General features: G+C 40.0%; 1 long non-coding RNA gene across 1 annotated transcript in view; it reads left to right on the top strand.

Moving 5' to 3' along the window:
• Positions 1-20,590, top strand: part of LOC116149652 (uncharacterized) — a 28,149-nt gene extending 7,559 nt beyond the window's left edge. The window contains exons 3-4 of the long non-coding RNA XR_004133262.2: positions 707-782; positions 18,490-20,590. This is a non-coding gene — a long non-coding RNA (uncharacterized LOC116149652). The remainder of the gene's footprint in view (positions 1-706; positions 783-18,489) is intronic.
• Positions 20,591-20,874: the final 284 nt, after the last annotated feature.

Genomic DNA, 20,874 nt, shown 5'->3' with positions numbered 1-20,874 from the left:
ATGTGTTACTATTTCCTGGAGGTTCTTGGCATCATTATTTATTTAAATGATGCACTATTAAATTAATAAATAAAATTTTCTTTGCATCATTATTCATTCTCCTCTTTTTTAAAATACTGACAATAATTTTCCTAATTTTAAACACTTGCTCTCCATAATTTTGTCCCTCCTATTTTGTTACCCAAAACCATATTCTTTCATGTTGTTTGGATCAAGAATGCATTTAAAACTAATAATGATATTTAGGGACAATGTCTATCTTTGCTTAGCCACAGATATCTGCCCTTTATTATTAATAATTAAATTTTTGAAAAAAGTATGATATTAAAATGTATTATTATATATTATATGATACATATTATTGTGTGTATTATATATTCTATATGATTATATTGCAACATTAGTGACTTTATTGAATTTCAATAAAGAATAACTCAGTTTGACTTTGTAAATTAAGCCATTTTAGACTTAAATTTTAGCATGATCGCACAGCTGTCTTCCAAAGAGCAGAAGAAATACAGGTTTCTGTGGAGCAAGAAGTCTCACCTCCAGCTTTGACAGAGTGGTTTTGGGGTTTGACTTTTCCCTTCTGCTCTCCTTACATGTGTTTGTATTACCGTTTGCCCATTCTATTTCCTGGTTCAAAAGTGAAAGAACAATGGTTTTTGCCTTCGAGGTTACTGAAACTCCCACTTTCATCTTTCAGGGGCTGCTGTTTCCCAGTCACGCTCGGATGTCTGATTGTCAGCTTTATGTCTCAGGAAGTATTCCCCGCAATTCAGGTACAGTAAAGCATCGCGCTCCAGCCAGCCTCTGTGTGCTATATAACTTTTATAGTCATTATAAAAAATAATTTATTGAAAAAACTAAACCTTTTCCAACTCAGGTGACTTTTGATTTAAATGTCTGTGATCCTGGCTATGGTAATCAGCGATGGCAGATTTTTTTTTTTCTGAATTAAGTTTGCTGTTTATATTACAAAGTTTAGAAAATATGAAAGTAACATCATCTCAGAGCTAAGCGGTTAGAAGAAATGGAGAGTCTGTCATCCACATTTCACCCTTACTTGCTTAGGAATCGCATTTAATACAAGGCCCAGAGAAATTTTCCATTCTTTGTGTCGTATTTTTCCTCTTCTATATATTTTTACTTTACTTGGGTTGCTACATAGTAAAGTCTAAAATACAGCAAGCCTCACTCTGCCATGACTGTTGATTGGAAGTGCTTTGTTAGGTGAAATTATGAGAAGCAACTTAAGCTATTAACAGCACCAGTAGATATTAAGAATAATAATTAATTATTAAAAGGTTTTTAGGAGGTTATTTAAAGGAGATGGTGCGGGCAACAAATCTCTGTGAACGCTTAACTGCTTAACCTCTAAAGACATAAACGCTCAATATATTGTGACCTGAATTTGGAGGCGCTGCGCTGACGGCGGTATTTCCTGTGCACATGGGGGTAGCTGACGAGACCGAGGGGTCCTCTGCAGCCTTAGACACTGGTCAGGGATTGTGTCTGTTACTTGCAAGGTGTGTTTCACTACCTGTGGGCTGCTTTGTTTCCTAGACTTTGGGCATCGAACTGAAATCACTCCTTACTCAAATGCACATGCAAATAGCACCAAGCTATTTTTATATTTGCCAACTGAGCTCTTCTGACTCGGACTGTGGTCAAAGCAATTAAGTCATCTTTCATCTGTGGGTAGTTTGATGTGCCAAGACCCAGAAATACCATTTGTGTTGGTTATGCTAGCGTTTAAAAGAAAGCAATTTGCATACGACTTAAGGTCAGGGCAGCTCTTGACTGTTTTTTTGCTACCATCCAGCTCCCTGTATTTTCTAGTTTCTGATGCTGTTATATCTTTTTTTTTTCCCCTTTTAAATGCATGGAACTTTTCACTTGAAAAATATATTGTGATACAGAAATAGACATGTTGAAAACAATCGCAGACTACAGTTATGAGGAAGGCTTTTTCCCTTGTTCAAGGAGCACAGGCACTTTTCGTAGAACCTGATGCTACTTAGGATGTGAAGACATGATTGTTGCCTATAGAAGCTTTAAAATCAGTCTCTTCTGCCTACATCAGAATATACTGATGGATAATGAAAGACAGGAGAGCAAAACTTCTTTAAGGAGAGACTTGAAGGGGTCTGGAAAGTGGTAACTTACTTAATTGGGTATCTTAAATAAATGTATGGGGAATAAAAGGACCTCTGCTATTAAAGGAAGTGTCAGAAGAGGAAATGTATTAGAGAGGCTGACAGATGACAGTGTGTCTAAGAAGCGCTGATTCTTACTGAGTGTGACTCATAACAGAGGTGACAGTTTTGAACCGTGGGTAGGTCTGAGAGGTAAAAGAAAAAGCAGAGGGCTTCAGCAAGAATTTCTTCAGCCTGTTTTTGAAGAGTAACAGTCCTGCAAGGAGAAACTATGCTTCAAAGCTCATTAGCAGGATCCAGTGTGATCTTTATCTTGATAAGAGTAAGCACTGAGTTTAAAACTCACCTGAAGGTGCAGAACCAGGAAAGCTCCTGCCTCTATGAAGCATGTCAGAGTAATTTTGTAACCTAAATTAAGGTAAGTGGTGACAAAATTTATTTAAACATCCCAGCAATGCATCTATCTGTACAAACTTGGTTTAGTGCAGGGCGATTCAATTCAATTGGATGCAGTGCAACACAGCAAATATTCTATGGTCAAGTACAGGGGTTTCTTTAAATCTTGTTTCTAAGATGATTGCTTTTGTAAACAAATATTTAATTAATTTTTTTGTTAGTTCAGTTCTATTTTAATAACAACAAAAAAATTCTGAATGAGATGTGTTGATTGTTGGTTAAGTGTCAGATGCCGTGGAGCAGAGGGTGCAGAATCAGGATGAAGCTATTGTACCAGGTCACTGCTACCCTAGGTAGTGCCACTGCCACCTAGTGGCCTGAATTTGTGGACACCATACGTGCACATGGAGTGGTATCTAGTTAGTTAATTTAGTGTAATTTCAGTAGCAGCAACCATTATCCTAGATAGCATAAAAACACATTTTCTACTTGTGATTGAAAACATCAAAATTTGCTTTTTTCTTTACCTCAAGGAAAGGTACCCTCCTTTTTCGTAATCTCGCCTTCTTCACCTTGTATACACTCCGTTGCCCTTATAATTGCATATACAGAGTTTACTTTAGAAAAGAGATAGAAAATAATCATAGCATGCTAGCCTTGTAAATTTATTTGGAGGTTACAAAGGCACTTATTGCAAAATGGGCCATTAGATAGGCAAACAGATACTTCTTAAAATCTCATTTTATAATACAAAAATGGATTTTATGGATTTTCCATTTGCTCAAATGCGTAACATAATTTCAACACTTCACATGCCTGTAATTACTTAAGGCGTCTGAGGGCGGCTGGTGACTGCCTCCATATATCTCAGCTTTCTCTCTTTCGCCGATTCTTGGCTTTATTTGTTTTTAACACACCTGTAAACACATATTCGCTACTGCATCTTCATCCTATTCAGGTTTCATCTTCTTTTCATTGCGATTTTACTTTAATTTGCGACTGTGAATAATTACACACTTTATCTTATGTCTTAGAGAGGAAAAAACGCTTACACACTATTCTGTGAACCACGTGCAGGAAGGCAGGTTGTTCCGTTCCTTGCCCCTTGCGTTCCAGCGCAGCCGGTGAGCTAAGTGAGGAACGACCATCTTCTGAAACACATTCAGGCATCACGTTCATGGGGGGAAATAAGGCACGGAACTGGCTAAACTTAGCATTTGCTTGACTTTCTATTATGAACTTCAGGGAGTCATGGGACCTGGAACCTAGTTCTAGTTTTCTCATTAATTAAACTTTATGACCCTTAGCAGTTCTTTTAACCTCTCTGATCCTCAATTTCTTAAGCTATAAAATAAGTCCACGTAGTGTTTTCCTATCTGGCATCTATCGGGAGAAGGTAGGTCTGGCTTTTGATTTCTTGGTAGTAGCATTCAGTGTCCAAAGGCAAGGGAGTAAAAGAAGCCTGGTTCTGAGGCAAAGTGTGACCCAAGAGTGTTACAGCCATCAAAGCTGTCCGTTAAGTCTGAAGGCAGGAGGCAGCTATCCCCAAACAATTCGGCACTGTTGAGTCCTTCCTAGAAAAATTACTTGATGCTGAAATTTAGCCAGCTATGCAATTAATTAAAATAAAGAAATCAGGAACGCAGACAACTTGAGAAAAGGAGCACTTCATGTCAGTATAAAACTAAGACAGAAATCTATGGGGATTATTAGAACTGGGACAGAAGGTAAATGTTGACAGGCCAGAGATAATACTTAATTAACCAAAAACATGAAATGAAAGGCAGGAGAAAGTGTTAGTGTGAGAATCTCCTCAGCCAGTAGTATTTTAAAGAGAAATACAGTTTAAAAAGTAGCCATAAGAATTCCAACTACTCAATTCTTTTTCATTGCGATTTTCATTAATTTTAGTAATAAAAACATACCTAAAATTAGAACGCTTTATATTTCAATTTCGTTTTGCTGTTAAGTGCAAAAGATTAAATAATTCGAACACATGCATAGAACAACCTCTGTTTTGTAATCGCATGTCTCTGGCTGTTATTTCTCTGTATTTGCAGTATGAGGATGTCTAGGCTGACGCTCACTTATGTTTAATAAGGAGAACTTCTAGCTGGTTGGATTTGAAGTCATTATTTCTTTGGTTTTGTTGTTGTTGTTGTTGGCTAGAATGTTATAAAAAAGCCATAGATCATTTATAAAAGTAATTTTTAAATGAAAGAGTAACATCTGCTGTTTTACCTTTGGCTCATACCATTCCCTTTTGCTGTGAGCTTCGGTTTGGGGCTTTGTTGGTTATAGACTCGGAGTGAAGCATTTTGTTAATCTGGGTGAGTGAAGTAACTGGTACTGTTTGACATGCTGAGTGCATCACACAAAGCTAGTATTCAAATTAAATATTACAGCAGATGTACCCACGCGCCATACGTGTAGTTTGCAAATGCTGCTTATTGTGCGTTATGTATATTATGGGTTCCTTTGATACCTAAAACTGTGAACTTTTGTTGGAATATGCATTATTTTGCTTCCGAACTCTTAACTCCATGTTGCTAAAATTGTACATGTTAAAGTCTGGTCTTTAAAAGGAGCGCTCTTTTGGCTTCTCAAATGAAGTCTGAAAAAGGGTTAAAATCAACTTAAGCAAAATCATTCTTTGCAGTGTGAACATGGAAATGTAATTTTAAAATTCAATCTAGGTATTGGGGAAAACAAAGCATTTTTGGAATATTTGATAGTGATTAACTGACAACAATATGTTGTTTAGACTTTTGAGTGCACCCACTTAAAAATACTAAGATCTGGGCTCGAGCGGGTTGTGCTGTCCTTGCCCACTGACCGTGCTGTAAGTTCCGCTGTCATCACTCAGATAGCCCTTGCAATTATGCCCACCGTTCTGTGTGATCTACACCATCTATTACGTTTCCATCTTAGTTCTTTCTTGATGATCTCATTATATGTTTTTCTTTAAAATTGTTTTCTCTCTTTCATTTGTCTTTTTGTTACATTTCCGTTTTATCCTGGGACTATTGAAATAGACATAAAAAATTCAACTTAATACTATACTCCCTTATTGGACCCCTTCCGTGTACTTAAACACTGTGCTATGCACTGAGTGGTACCAAGGTGCAAAAAACACACATCGTGTTCTCCGAAACTGACAACGTAAGGAGTAAGATGTGGAAATAATAGCTCAGTTCTGGTTTATTTGTCTCCAAAGTGAATGCTCTTTCGTTGCACAAAGCAATAGCAGTTTTGAAGTATAATGAGAACATGAGTTTTTAAGTCTCACACAGACATTAGTTTGAACTTTGGCTCTGTCACTTAACTGTGAATAGAATGCCAGTTTACTCAAGTTAAAAAAAAAAGTGGAAGTGATACCTCATGCAATTGTAATGTGGGATAAATGAGAAAATATTTGTAAAACTAGTCCACTCTCTGGCGCATTGTATTCCCTTGATAATACTTAGTTTTCTTCCTCACTTAACTCAGAGTAGTTGCAAAATGACTATCAAATATATTGCCAGCCTTTGTGAAAAAGCTATCCTTCCCTTCTGCGTATTGTTTTACTCCATCCTTATAGCATGTGACTCTTGTATCCTCATACTATGTGAATCTATCTCTGTATCCAACCTCGCAGTTTTCCCCCTTATTTGATTTTATGTATTTTTATTCATATTTAATTGCACATTGTCTTGAAATCATTCCCATTTCTTGTATTATTATTGATTGAAACATTATTGCGGTCCCCAGGGTGAGAGCAGGCAGCCCTTCCTCCTCCAGTTTGCAGCAGTCCCTGTTCCTGCCTCTTGTTTTGAGAGGAAGGTGGTGCCTTTCCTGCCATCTGGTCCCTCCCCATGGACTTGGTAAGCTGCTGTCCCATTTTCTCAGGGACCTCTCCTGTATCTCACTCCACTCCCTTGCTGCTGAGCATTTCCTGTAGGATCCACCAGCCACTCCAATCCTAAAACAACAGAACAAAACAAGGCTGTCCCGCATCCTTACAGCTCCCTTTCGTTATACCTTTCTACACCTTCCTTTTCCTTTAAGGCCAAGTCTCTTAAGAAGCATTTCACATTTCTTTTCTCTACTTCAGTTCCTCTTCAATCCTCAAACCACTCCCGTCTGACTTATCCTACCAACGCTCAATGAGAATTGCTTTCACTGAGGACACTTGTAACATCCGGGTTCCTAAATCCAATTCACTTTAAAGAGATTCTTTCTTGTCTTGCTTGGCCTCTGCACCACATTTGAGTGGACCATCGCCCGTCTCTCCATCCAGCCGTGCGGAGTGGCGCGCTGTGCTCTCTCACTTCTTTGCATAGTGGTTGTTACAACTCCAGGCCACTTTGGCATGGTCTGTGATAAATGTGTATTCTCGTAAATAGGTGTTTAGGTCAAAAGTCCAATTTTAGAAATAAAAATATATTACTAGGTGGTGATATAATATTACCAGGTGTGATAACCAACAGCTCTAAGCTTTCAGTGGTTTAACAAATGCAAGTTTATTTCTCACCCGTGCTGAGTCAAGGCGGATGTTCCTACTTGGGTGGCTCTCCTGGGCTGCTTTCCTTCATGTGGGGACTCTGGGACTCAGGCTTCTTCTGTTTTTTGATGCCACTTACTTCAACATACAGGGCACTGTGGGAAGGAGGGTGATTATGGCAAGAGTGTGATTACTAATTATGCACCTCAGTCTGGAAATGACACACATCATTTCTGCTCACATTCCATCAGCCAAGGTTGGGGACATGGAGTTTCCGGGTGGTCAGGGGCTTCCCACAAGCGACTCTAAAGTACAGAAGGGAGCGCACGTCTTCTGTGCTAGCCAGCCACAATTTATCACACTTTTCCACTTTTATATGACTTCAACAATCCTCAGTAATGATTGCATTTACTCTCCCAAAGGGTAAGTAAGTGCTCTTTTGTGTCTCACCAATGATGGCCATTAACATTCACTGTGATCCGAGATGCTGATGCATTTAGTGTTGTAACGAGGTCCCGGGGACGTAGCAGGTTGTCTAAGGAGAGACCTTGTCTGTTTCTTCTCTCAAGTAAAACAACTTTCTCGTGTTTCTCTGCCTCATTGATTCACCCTCTCTTTTCAAATCTCATCTGAAAATTTGCCCTTCTCCCTGGACTGTGCCTTTTAATTTATTTCTTCCTCTACTCTTTATTATTTAACTTTGTATTGTTTAATTAAATTAGGTCACATTATTGTGTATGGAAGATGCTATTCTCAAAGGAAAGCTGTTGCACAGTAGTCAGCATTTTTATTTCACTTGCTGTTTCCAAAGCACTTTACTGTATTTATTAATAAATTGTCACAACATTCCAGGGAGATAAATTAATTAAAACCTTTTTTTTTTTCCTGAGAAATAGTCCATCTCAGTGAAGGACCAAAGATATACTTTGCTTCACAGATACATCCATGCTAAAGTCCTTCCCCTTGGCCTAATACCAATAGAATTTTATAATGATAGAAGTTTCAGCAGTGATTTCTTGAGGCCCTACAATGGATCAGAAACCATGCTAAACACCTTACATGGGTGAAATCTTTTAATTTTCAGAATATCCCAGATTAGGTAGTTTGAGGCATTACGCCTGAAATCACCCACCTCATGACCTGAGTTGCTGCATTAGCATCGTTGGTAGAAGACCGTCTAGTGCAGCTCTGGGCCGGTGACATGCAGTTCATTCTGGGCTTGTGCCATCAACATGTGTTACAACTCCTCGTTAGTTACCCAAAACTTTTTCATTAGGACCTTTTGCGGAAAAGACCTTTGTGTGTGAGTTTCTCTGCATCATAAGGACAACTTCAGTAGAATTTAATCCAAGCTGTATTTTCTATTGCTGAGCATCATTAGGGTTTAAAACTTTGCAGACTAGCAGGTTAGGTACCCAGTGGATGGCTTCAGACTGGATCATAGGATGTTTGCTGTGGGTCTCTTAAGGACAGTTTGGTAGAAAACCCTAACCAGTGAGGCCAAATTCATGCAAAATGTTGAAGTGTCATTTTGATGCCACCTTTCTGGTTTTATCTCTTTCTGTGCTCTTTTCCCCAATGATGAGCTCATCCTGTTTAGAGTGTCTCCCTTCTGCATGTGCTCACTGCTTTGGCCCTGTTGGACTGGGTAGAGATGGGATTAAATAACCTCAGGCCAGGTAAGCTGTCTTCCAGGTATACCAGTTGTCCCTTGGAGATTCTGCCGGGGACTTGCCATACTCATACCCATTCTGAGGGGTGCCTCCCTTAAATCTTACCTGGCTTTGTCCCACGTGACCTTACTATTTTTTAAGCTAACTTAAATACCTTATGTAGTAGAGAACCAACAGATAATGTCTTATTGTAGGAGTGACCAAGGGATTATATAAAGATATTGCTTAGTATAAATGTACAGGCTGGAACAGCTATGCAAGCTTTCCTAAAGCTAAAAGAAAATCAAAGGAAAAGAGACCTCATAGTATGTAATAAACATAACTCACAACAATATGACAGTACTGAGAGCAAACACATCAGTAATATCGGCAAAAGCAATGGCTTATCTCGATTACTGAAAGAAAAGAGACGTCACGTGGACTAAGCTAACCCATCTCTATGCTCTACCTATGATACAAAACCAAACTAATTCGGAAGGTTAAAATTAAAAGGATGGGAAAACCTGTGACAGGCAAATGTAAATAAAAATAAGGCAAGGATCACAGGTTTGCTATCAGAAAAGATACAATTCTGGCCAAAAGACATTAACCAAGACAAAGAGTATACTTCATGAAGGTACAGTCTGCAAGTAACAGCCAGTAACATGATAGCCACATCTGTACAGCAGATACTGCAGGAGGTGCAAGCGAAAACAGAGACTGTAAGTTCAGGAGACTGTCACACACATGTCTTGCAAACCAAACAAAACAGGTAGACAAAAAAAAATTAATAAATGTATAGAAAAGACAAACACAAATTTAATAAATAACCTGATAAGTACATATTTTCCCTCAAAATTAATATCTCTTTTTCAAGTGCACATGGATTATTTATAACAGTTGATCAGACCAGACCACAAGGAAAACTTCAATAAATTCTACAATATGGAAATAATTCAAATAACATTCTCTCATCATAATTCAGTACAACTAGAAATCTATAAGAAAACACATATTTTTAGAAAATATCTTTATAAAAATTTAAACTTTATATTAACAATTTTGGATCAAGGAGGTACATAAAACAAAGTTGAAAATTTCTAGAAAATAATGGAAAAGAACATGTGACAGAAAAATCTATGAGAACCCGTTAAAACAGTGTTCTGAGGAATATTCATAGCATTTAATATCTGTGTCAGTAAAAGTAATAAGATAGAGTAAATAACTTAAAATTTTAACCCCAAAGCTAAAAGTGTTCAGCAAAGCACCCAAAGAAAGATGAAAGCAAGAGTTAACAAAGATAAAGGTAGAAATAAACAAATTAGAAAAGAAGAAAAGCAGTAGAAACAAAATCAAAGAAATGAACAAACTGGTTCTTTGAAAAAATAAACAGAAACTTAAAATCTCGCCAACTAAATTTAATGAAGGGGAGATACCAATAACATAAGAATGACAAGGAGGAAACTCTATGTTCCTAATGAAGCAGAAAAAAATTTAAAAATTTACTATTGTGCAATTATATGCAATTAAGTACTACTGAAAATGTAAACGAAATAGAAACCATTTTAGGAACACATAAAAACCAAAACTGACCTGAGAATACAAAAATCAAAACCCATCAGTGACTGAAAACAAAATAGAAAACTGATCATTTTCCTCCAAAAAGACCAGAACTACTAGATAATTTTAATAGGGAAGTCTACCTGTTTATCCTACTGAATAAAGTATGGACTTTAAATAATTTGGAAAATGTATGAACATTGACTCATCAGTTGTGACGAATGTATCATGCTGATGTAAGATGCTAATAATAAGGGAAAATGGATGCGGGGCATATGAGAACTCTTTGTACTGTCTTTGCCATTTTTCTGTAAGTGTAAAACAATTCTGAAATTAAAACTTATTTTTAAAAAGCTATTAATTTTATGATAAAGTTCATAGGAGCCAACATGGAAGGACTCCCACTGGCCAAAAATGGGACACTTTGTAAGTGCACATTACTGATACACACTGAATAGACAAAAACCCATAGGTTCATGATGAAAAAGTAAAAATAAAGTAAAATCGTTGGACACTATTTGAAATAACTAGGTGCCAAATTCTTACTCTGAAAATCTGCAATTAAAAGAACGCAATTCAGGGTAACGGCAGAGCTGTAGGCTATGAGAAAACTAAAGCAGTGCACTGATGGATCTTAGCATTAGTAGGTGAGATAATCAGATGTCGTTTGACTTACGACAGGATGCTCTATGAAGCCCATGGTAACGCCAATGAAGTACTCTTATATATATAAAAAAGCACTAAATCTGAGTCTAATCAAGTCTCTGGAGCTAACTTCTCTTTACAGAAACTGTAGGGATAAAGGAATAAATTTATTATTTAGGCAGCAGACAACTGCATCTGAAAAGTAGGACCATTCCTTCAGATGATGAATCTGGTTTCTGACACAATTCGGTAACAAGGAAAAAGAAGGGAAGAAAGAAAAAGGAGCAGAAATTCTTAAGCTAGAAGAGATCTAAGAGACATGAAGTCCAAAGTAGTATATGGGTGTGATTTAGGAATGAGTCAAACCAAGCAACAATAAGAAGACACTTTTTAGTCAATTGGGAAAATTTGATAATGGTTGAGATAGAGGATCCCAAGGAATTGTTAATTTTGTTAGATGTAAAATTGTTACCATGGATTTGTGACAAAATTGTTTTTAGAGATTTGTAGTGAAGGATATAGGATATGACAGGAATTTACAGTGCTTTGGCAAAAAAAAAAAAAGTGGTGAAATAGAAATAAGGATAAATACAGCAAGAGATGCAGATGCTTGCTAATTGTTAATTTTTTGATGGGTCTGTGTGTTGTTCTCTCCATTTCTATATATGTTAAAATTTTCATAATATAATATTTTTTAAAAAGTAAATGCACTGGGTATTTTTTCACTTATGCTGGGTGGGAAGGACTTTCTGAAAATGACAGCAAGTGTAGAAACAATAAAGGAAAAATTTAACGGCATACCATGTAGAAATTTTAAAATTTTGTACTGAAAAAATTAACATAAAGGTAAAAAACAAATATATTTGGAGAAACTTATTTGCTGTGCATGTGTAAACAAAGTTAGTATTTTTAATATATCAAGACTTTTTAAAACAGGAAAAAGTAGGAGAAATGGGAATATCTAAATTGACAAATTCATATTCCATATGCAAATTACCACACAAAGCAATGGGAGATTATTTTTTATCTATAAGAAAGATAATATTTAAGAAGATTATTAACATCCTTCGAGGCAAGGGTGTGGGAAGATGGCAGTGGTACATTACTGTTGGGAATAAATTGCTGCAAGTTTTTACAACCATGTATTTATATTTTAGATGGGCACACTTTGACTCTGTAATTCTACATCTGGGGATTATATCTTAAGGAAATAATTGGAGACCATGTGCAAAAGATGTACTTAGTAGGATGTCCTCTGAAGCATTTTTAACAAAAACACAATCTTGAAATGGCCTCAGTGTCTGTCAGCATGGAGATGGATACATGAGGTATGATACGTCCACATGGTGCAATATAATGAGGTCATTAAACTTGGTTATGTGTAGATCTCTATTTATGGACAGAAATATGCTACAAGGGAGTTGAAATGGGGGTGAATGAGCCAGTCTGCCCTGTGATTCTCAGATACATATTATTATAGTGCCATTTACGCTTACTGGGTAAGGAGTATTTCCAGAAGTGGGAGCCTGGGGAAAAAGGGAAAGAACAATTCTAGGCCTTTTCATATATGTCACCCAAGTGACTTCTGAAAGATAGTTATTAATTTATGCTTCTCTGAGGGGCCATTTTTCTGAACACTTGGCAATCCCTAGAATTTTAGCTTTAAAAAGTCTGGCAATTTGGTGGATGAAGAATGCTTCATTATTGTTTGAAGGCGCATTTCCTTGACGACTAACTAGCACTTCATACATTTTTTCATCTCCTTATGGACTGGTTGATTTCACCTTTGTAAAATACTTTTTCGTTTTATTTGTAATCTTTTCTACTGGTGTTTTTATTTTTCTAGTTTGCTTGTGACAGACTTTAACGACCTCAATTCTTTTCTCATTATATGTTGCAAATTTTTTTTCTAGATTCTTTGCATTGCTTTAATTTTTTCACAATGAATCTTTGATACATATAAGTTCTAATTTTATATGATTAATGTAACATCTTTTTTTTAAAAAATGGTTTTTAAGTTTGGCACAATTCATACAAAGGCCATCTCCTCACTATTGTTACCTAAATCATCACTCCTACGTTCTGTTAATATTTTATAGTTTTATTTTTATATTTAAAACTGTGGTCCACATGAAATTCATTTTGGTGCTGTATAATATATGAAGTACTGTAATTTGTTGTACAAATGATTGGTGATATGTTCCAACACCATTTAATGAATAATATATTGTTTCCTCAATGATCGGAAGTTCCAGCTTTATCAGAAAATATGATTTTTTAATGTAGTCTTTATACTCAGTGATTGATAACTTGTGAAATAAAGTTTTCCCTTTTCCTTAGTGATGTGGCCTCCTTATTCCCACTTCTAGTCCCATAATATTTCTTAATATCAATACAGAATAACTATTTGAGGTAGAAAAAAGGAATACTATTTTCTTGGATGTGTCAAGTCTCTGAAGAAAAGTTTTGTAATTAGGATTATTTTGTCACACACATACACACACAGCACCATGAAAGACACCCACTGAAGACATAATTTAACTCTGGGTAGAGGTTGAGAGATGCTGAAAACATTTGGACCCACTTAACCTTGAAGGCTGCTTTGAGCCTTGGTTTCCTTTACGTGGGGAAGGCGTTATCTGTATTAAATTCCTTTCAGAGTAACGTAGAGGACTCACATTTTCTATTAGATGTGAGAGATGTACCATTGACCCCTAACTGGGCACATCTATTCTTGAAGGAAGGAAGGAAGGAAGGAAATTTGTGGACAATGGGAGAAAGGCAAATGAGTAACATTTTTTGAGAACTAAAGGAGAGGTTTGAAGTTCCCCCAAAGAGAAATGATGGATAAAATTTTGGAGGAATACAGAATCTTATATAAATATAATTTCTCCCTGGCTTCATAATTTTGCCCAGGGCAGAACCATGCCCAGTTTTGGGAAGCATTCTTTTGAGGCATCAGGGGGCTGTTCCCCTTCTGCTCTCAGTGGGGCTACTTTCTCCCACTCTTCTCTTTCACGGAATCAAGAAAGTTTGCAAGGATGATTCATTCCATGACTCTGATCCCAGAGCTGGCTCTGGAAGATGCTTTCTCAGCTGAGACTAAGTGATACCTTGTATGTCTTCCCTAGATAGAGAGATTGGAAAGTTACACCAAAAAAAAGTGGTAGGGAAGCACATTAAATATGTGATAAAGTAAGTGGTTTTGTAACTGATTTTATTGCTTAAGTCCAAACATTTTTTTCTCACTAGTCTTTGTCAACCATAAATTAAGATAGAAGAAGTTGGACAAGGGGCAACCAGAGCCATGCAGGATGCTTCAGAGATCACGTCTTTAAGGGTTATTAAACACAATTTGTTTTTGTCAGATTCCAATTTATCTGTATCTTAGCAAATCCAGGGAATGTGAGTTCTGACATCTTGTACATCCTTATTAATTATTCATGCTTGAGATTCTGTACTTGCTTGACCTTAAGGAATATGTGCTGTTTACTCCAGTGAGAATGGAGCAGAATACTCTGCCCATTTTGAATGAACACAGCCACTCCTCCCGTCCCCTTTTCTGGTCTCAGACACATTAAATGTCTGGTACCCACCTCCCTCACCCCCCAGCCCCTCCCTTGGAGGGAAAAATGACCGTAATAAGTAGAAGTGGCCTTAAAGGGATATTGTTAATGTCCAGGGAATTTTTTAACTATATAAGGATTTTAAAATTCAATGTTACAAGCCTCAAAGAGTTTTATTGTCAGAAATAATCACTCTATACACCTGAGTTCTGCAATGATGCTTTCTGAGTGCCCAGTTATTTCTGAGAGTTCTTCTGATGTGCAAAGAAAATGTCACTGCCCCCGTGGTTATAACTGTTGTCATCTGGCACCAGAGCCCTCCTTCCCTCTGCTGAAGGAGGTGGGCGGGGGTGGTTCGGATAAGCTTAGATTTTCTATGCAAATATAAATCAGGCTCCTCCAGTTTACAATATACCTGTTGGTAAACATTTAACCCATTCAAAGATCCACTCTCCTTCAGGAGCGATTTCTCTTTCTTAACAACTCTCCTTCCTGCCTTCACCTTCCCAAGTTGGTATCTGCGTGCAGGGAAAATCATCAATAAATTCATTGTGCAGGTAAGAGCATGTGGCTACGGTCTGTGTGCTGTTTTCCAAACAATGGCCAACTTCCTCTGAAATCCCCTTCTGCAGATCCAGTGGGTGTTTGGTGCTGGTGCCTGCTGAAGTCTGGTCCTGTCCTGGTCTGTCTGCTGACAGCCCCAGATGTAGGCGACAGTATCTGCCATAGCTCAGCTCTCAATGTCCTGTACCACTGGACAGTCTTGTCCCCAACAATCTTCTGGTTCCTCCCATCCTCTCAGAATTCTTTGCACCGCTATTCCTATACCTGGGTCCTGTCCTTCCACCCCTGCCAAAGCTGGCGTTTCTGGATTCCCTGCAAGGCACAGGTGGGCTGCTCAGGGCTGGGCGCTCCATCTCCCCTCCCTCTGACCACTGGTGTTGTGCTCCCCGACCAGAGCCACACTGTGCGACTGGACTGAATGCTCCTGGAGAGGCTGTCAACTTATTTGTGCAATGCTGCAGGGAACTGGGGCCCTGGCTGCCGTGTTCTTAGATTCCTTCAAACCCATTTGGCCCACCCATCTTGGGTTATACCACGTCCCCAGCCCCAGCCTTCTCTTCCCTTGTTTGGTGGGGGTTGGAATTAAGGATACTGGTAGCTAATCTCTTGCTTTTCTTCTTCCCCCTCCCTCATTCTCCCAGCACCATCGTGGCCTTAAAATGATGATGATGATGGTGATAATGTGATGACTGATGATGGTAGCTGCTTACATCAATACTGCTCTGCCCGTGTATCAGGCACTTTTCTCCTAATTAACTCACTCAGTCCTCACAACAGCCCTGTGAAGCATGGTCTATTATTCCTCTGTTTTTACACGTTAGAAATGTATGCATTAAGAGCTGGATAACGTGCCCAAGGTCACCTTGCTAGGAAAGGGTGGAGCGAGGATTTGAATCCAGGCAGCCTGGCTCCAGAGTTCGTGTTTTCATTGTACGAGTCTGTCTCTCACTTCTTCCCCCATCTGGTCAGATCTCTTGTTTCACCTCCTCCGTTTTCCTAGGATGGACTTTTGGGATGACTGTGTCAGGCTCGTCCCCCCAGAAAGCAGATCTTAGGACCAAATGGGTGTTTGATTGGGAAACGCAATCCCAAAGAAGTGGGAGAAAGGGAAAGGTGAATGACACAGGGAAAGAGGCAGAGAACTACAGGGGACTATGTCGTTGAGCTTAATCCCAAGACCATTTCTTGGTCTCCTGGGATATCTCCTGGGAGGATTAATGACGGGACTGTATATCCCACAGTCTGTCCCAGGGCGAGAAGGGATAATCTTCGTCCACTGGCTCCAGCATCCTGTGGGTCACAGCTAGTCCCATGGAGCCTGGACAGTGACATGAATGCCAGGTGAGTCCTGGTGTGCCCCCACCTCAGTGCAGCAGGAAAGTGGGGGGGACACTGACTGTAGTCACAGAGACAAGTAGCTGTGTGACCCATGGAAGGGGACGAGTCCTACTGAGGGCTTCACAGGCCAGTTACAAGGCCAATGTGTGGTCACGGGGCAGTGCAGACACGGAATCTGGTTTATGCTCCATCCAGTGCATAAATGTAGTGATAAATGTCATATCAGAAAGGAAGCAGGAGAGAAAACAGAAAACTTAACTAGGAGATTTAAAGTATCACTCCCATTACATAAGGAAATACAGCACACAGAACACTGCACAGGCCGAGACCCATGCCCGGGGTCCAGCTGCCTTTGTCCCGCCTTGTCCAGCTTGCCTTCGCTGGGGCAGCAGCAATTCAGGGCCTGCCCCCGCTCGTCCAAGTGTTCCAGCTGTCTCCAGACCACACAGTTCGGGCCCAGCAGCACCTAGCAGCCCCCAGGTTAATACCTCTGCCCACAGTCTTCGTTTCCTGCCATAGACGCGATCATTTCCTAGAATCACTGATGTCAGAAATGTTCATTCTCTCTGGGGAAATCTTTTCTCCACTTGAGAGAGAGACTGGCCCTGCCAAGCCAAGGGGGCTCGTCACTCGATCATCTGACATCAGCACCTCCTGACACACGAAGACTGGTCTTGAAAAGCACGTATAGAATATCCGTAGCCTAGCCCAACCTCAGGCCAGTTTTTAAAAAAATAAGTCTCTCTATGTAGGGTAAAAACATTTTGAGGTCCGGATTCACCTTAGGACAATGCATTCTGTTACATTAAGTGATCAGTTTTAATGAACATTTAGAAAAGAGATTTCTATTATTACTCTCACCATTAAATTTGTGACACTGAGTTACGTGGTATAATAATATTTTGGAAATACTAGTTAGTATCACCCCCATCTATTTTGCCTCTTTTCCTCTTCCTCCCGTTTAAGCAGCTATCTCATTCACTGCCTCTGGGAAGAGTCGTGGCCGTTACCAAGCAAATAGCCCGTGGTCTACCCCTGCCCCCGCCCCCTTCCCCAGTGCCTTGGGCCTTGTCTTGCACTAAAAAACAGGGAAAAAAGTGTTGAGGACCAGGCTGAGCATCTAAAACTCCATCACAACCTCAGACTGGAAGATGGCACTGGACTTGGGGAGAAGGAAGGACAGAGGGGAAGCGATGAGAGTGTCCGTGCTGGTGGTCCTGGGGGGAAGGGCACTGCTCTCAGACTTTGCGGGGGAAAACCTAGAGGTTCAGTGAAAGCAGGTCTTACATGGAAGATTCCTGCAAAATTTATTACCGAAGGGCTCCCAGGAGAGGCCGGTGTGAAAGAGAGCAGGGTGGGACAGGAGACGGGGAGGAAGCACACAAGCCTTTGCTCTCATGCTAAATCCTGGAGTCCTGATCCTGCGGTGGGGCTCTGCAGGGTAGGTGAGCCTCAGGATTGCCCTGACCTGAGCCAGGGAGGGCCTCCCTCTGCACAGGTAAGCCCCTGAGGAAAGCAGACTCCGTTGTCCCAGGGAAGCCTTTAGAAGAACCTTAGGTGCTTGTTGCTGGAAACAAAGGCACTGGCTGTGGCTTGGGGAGGGAGGTTTGCAATATAATATTGTAAGTCCACCACACCTCAACTAAAAATATAGGGTAAAAACGGGATCTTTGTTATTCTAGGTAGAGCACTGAATTCTTCTCCACCCAGGGAATAAGAAATAGAACACTGCAATGATGTGTGTGTGTGAGGTGTGTGTGGACAGTGCTCAACTGTATCTTTTCTCATCTCCATTACAACCTTAGAAGATACTAGAAGATTCAGGGAGTGTATGTCACGACACGTGTCTCAGGTGTGTGAAGCTGAGTTACAACACAATCAAGCAACGTGCTCAAATGATGACAGCCTGTGTGTTGGACCCCAGACCCAGCAGCCTCTCTCCCTTCTGCAGCCACAGTCTAGAGACTCCTGCAATCGTCTCATGCAAATCCAGAATCCAGGGGTTATTATCGAGTAGATGCTAGGCTGTCGTTCCCGTCGGAATTCCTTGGCTCCCATCTGAGACCCTCTGAATCAGCATCTCTCAGGGGGAAGCCAGCAGTTTCTATGTTTTTTTTTTTTTTCAGGCTCCTGGGAGGATGCCTCTTCGGCTGAGGAAGTGCAGTTGTCTGGTCCCGACTGAGGAGACCACTGGTTCAGAGCACCTGGGGTTCAGGCAGGACAGAGTTTGAATCTGGTTCTGCCATTTACCATCTGTGTGAGTTTAGGTTAAGTCGCTGAAATTCTCAGAGCCTCGCTTTTGTCATCTGCAGAACTAGGTAATGACGGCGCTTACCTCAGAGGGTTGTGCTGAGAACTCAGCGAGGTATTGGTAGGTACCAAGCCCAGGGTCAGGAAGGAGTAAGTTCCCCCAAAGCAGGATTTTTATGATTTTATTATTTTTAATCCTCATAGTTTTCCTCACATCACTCAGACTCAGGTCACCCTTTCTCTAAAATGATGTTTTTCCCCTCTGTGCCACACTGAATGTCAGTGTGGACCGCTTTCCAGGACTTGAAAATGATTCGGCAAAGTGAACCTTTTGGTTAATGTTGTTTACTGGAGTGGGATTTGAGCTGCAGCAATTTAGACACTTGGCTGGCAGATGGCGGATGGCCTTGGGAGGCTGTACCATTTGCTTAGAATGCAGGGTTTGAAGTCTCTCTTCACCAGTCATTTCAAAAATGAGCCTCACTTAGAATTTCACAGAAGCAAATAAGCCTGTAGTTAAAATCCTGGTGAAATAACCACTTGTTTAGTATTTATTTACAGCCCAGAAACCCAGCAGGTACAATCTCAGGTGTACTTCAGCTTAAAAGCAAATCCTGCAGTTCCCTGAGATGTCCTGTTTTCTGGGCATCTAGAAAGATACATTTGAAGACCGGCGTCTTCCCAGCCCCCGGCCCCATGACAGAAATAAAAAACGAGGAAAGAATTTTTCTCTCTAATTTGTAAAGCAAACAAGAGAAATAAAAAGAGCAGGAGGAAGCCAGCTGCTGGAATGATACCCAAATAGAACAATTCTCAATAGGTGAGAAATCACAGCATGATGAAGCCGGAATGAGGGTGGTGTCCAGGCTCTCGGAACTTGCAGCTCATATGTAAGTGGAAGGAAGCATCAAGGGGTGATTGAGGGACCCTGATGACAGGATGAGATGAAAACTAATGGTTCGTCTTTGCACAGAGCACAAGAGCACAGCCTGCTGAGAAGGCTCTCTGTCAATCACGGACACCGGATGGGATAATTCTGGAACTGCAGGGTCAGGGAGGGTTACCTGCAGCCCCTCATTCTCAGCATGGCCAGAGATGCTGAGGGAGTTGCCTCTCCCTACCAGCAAGGCCAGTGGGCACCAGGACACGCACCTCCACGTTGCCATCTTCAATGTGCTAGCCAGTGTGGGCTGATGTGCTGTAAACTTTCAGTGAAGTGCAAGCACTCAGTCACGATGGGACAGAGGGAGAACAAACACAGCTAATCAAAAGAGAGCTCACCTTCACTGTGCCTTTTCCTCTGTGCCGAGAGCTGTGCTGGGACCTTTATGAACGTTATCTCTGAATCCCCAAAGTGCCCCTATCAAAGATGTACTTTCCCCATTCCACATGGAAAGACACTAACTTTGCAAAAATACAGCAGATAGCAAAACTGGCCTTTAATCCTGAGAGTTCTGCTTCCACAGCTTATGCTCTAAACTTCTAGCTATGCTGTCTTGCAGCAAAGAGAACCCCTTCATTGCAAGTAATTGAATGAAGCCCTCCTATGTTGTGGAAGACATGGAACAAAGAAATGTGTGTGACTCAAATGCTTCCCTGGTGAGAGCTGCTTGGTTCCTTTAGGGTTCCACCACAACACACTGAGAAGCAGGGTTTCTCCCCTCTCCCTTTTTTTTTTTTGGTTGAAGTATAGTTGATTTATAATGTTATGTTAGTTTCTGGTGTACAGCATAGTGATTCAGTCATACACACACACACATACACAAATATATATGTATATATAGACACACATTCTTTTTCATATTCTTTTTCATTATAGGTTTTACAAAGTATTAAATATTTTTTCCTGTGCTATAGAGTAGGACCTTATTGTTTAGCTATTTTATATATAGTAGTTTATATCTTGTAATCCCAAGGTTTTAATTTATCCTTCTCCTCCCCCTTCCCCCTTTGGTAACAATAAATTTGTTTTCTATGTCTGTAAGTCTCTTTCTGTTTTGTAAGTTCTTTTGTGTCATTTTTTTAGATTCTGCATACAAATGATATCACATATTTGTCTTTGACTTACCTCACTTAGTATGATCATCTATAGGTCCATCTATGTTGCTGCAATGTATGGCATTATTTCGTTCTGTTTTATGGCTGAGTGCTATTTCATGATCTTTATCTATGTCTGTCTGTCTGTCTGTCTGTCTCACAACTGCTTTGTCCAGTCATCTGCTGATGGACATTTGGATTGCTCCCATGTCTTGGCTCTCGTA

Source organism: Camelus dromedarius, chromosome 30 (assembly GCF_036321535.1).
Source record: "Camelus dromedarius isolate mCamDro1 chromosome 30, mCamDro1.pat, whole genome shotgun sequence".
Classification (NCBI taxonomy): domain Eukaryota; kingdom Metazoa; phylum Chordata; class Mammalia; order Artiodactyla; family Camelidae; genus Camelus; species Camelus dromedarius.
The sequence above is the reverse complement of the archived record's forward strand: the minus strand, read 5'-3'. Positions and strand labels throughout refer to the sequence as shown.